This window comes from Coturnix japonica, chromosome 3 (genome assembly GCF_054131305.1).
Source record: "Coturnix japonica strain WE chromosome 3, WE-NBRP24, whole genome shotgun sequence".
NCBI lineage: Eukaryota > Metazoa > Chordata > Aves > Galliformes > Phasianidae > Coturnix > Coturnix japonica.
In genome coordinates, this window is record NC_140665.1 from 56,377,579 (window position 1) to 56,378,450 (window position 872).

Sequence of the window (872 nt, forward strand, 5' to 3'; positions counted from 1 at the left end):
ATACCATGCTTTTACTGAGTCAGCTTGCTTTTGATCCAGATGAAACTTGCACTACCAAGTAATGTGGTGGTGCACAGAATTAGTATTAATAAATACACAACCATGGAGAAAGGGACTAATGGCCAAATCCACACAGGAACTTTGCAGTACTCTTGGCATAAAGTGAATCCAAAAAGCTGTAAGCAACAGCTAGTCTACAAAATGATTTATACTTCAGAATGAGTAAGGCAGTAAACATACTTAAATACATATTACTTTTAAGATTAAGAAAGGATTTTGGCCATCAAAGGGCAAGACAGATAAACTTGCAGGGGATAGGGTATGTACAATGATTTTACTGCATTCTGCATTATTGTATCACTGTTCAAGTACTAGCCAACTAGTGAATCTGGTGAATAGAGACAGAGATACAGACAGGACCTTGTACACATATTCATGAGCTTTTCAGCATTTAAAGAAATACTGTGAGGGACAGTCCCCAGTTTTACTGTCTGGAAAGTAGACTGGCAGCTGTTTCTGCTTCTGTCAGGTATTGCTCTTTGTGATTTCCAGAACTCCCTGCTCAAGGGACATAATTGTTGGCACACTTATCAGGCAGACGCAGAAATTACTCTGCCTTCACAGATGTGGTCATTTCACATCACTGGTGAAGGTCTCTGTTATCTTAATGCTCTGAGTCAGACTAATTGGAAGGGTAATTGATGATGGCATATGGACTGAAGTTATGATTTAGATTTGCCTGAGAAAATAACGTCATTATTTTCTAAAGCTTTGGTAGTGGCTTAGCTTTAAAAGGCTCTTCACCAAGATCTACAAAACACTCACAAATGGTTTGTTCTCTGTTGTCTGATCAAACTGAAATGTTTCTCTTC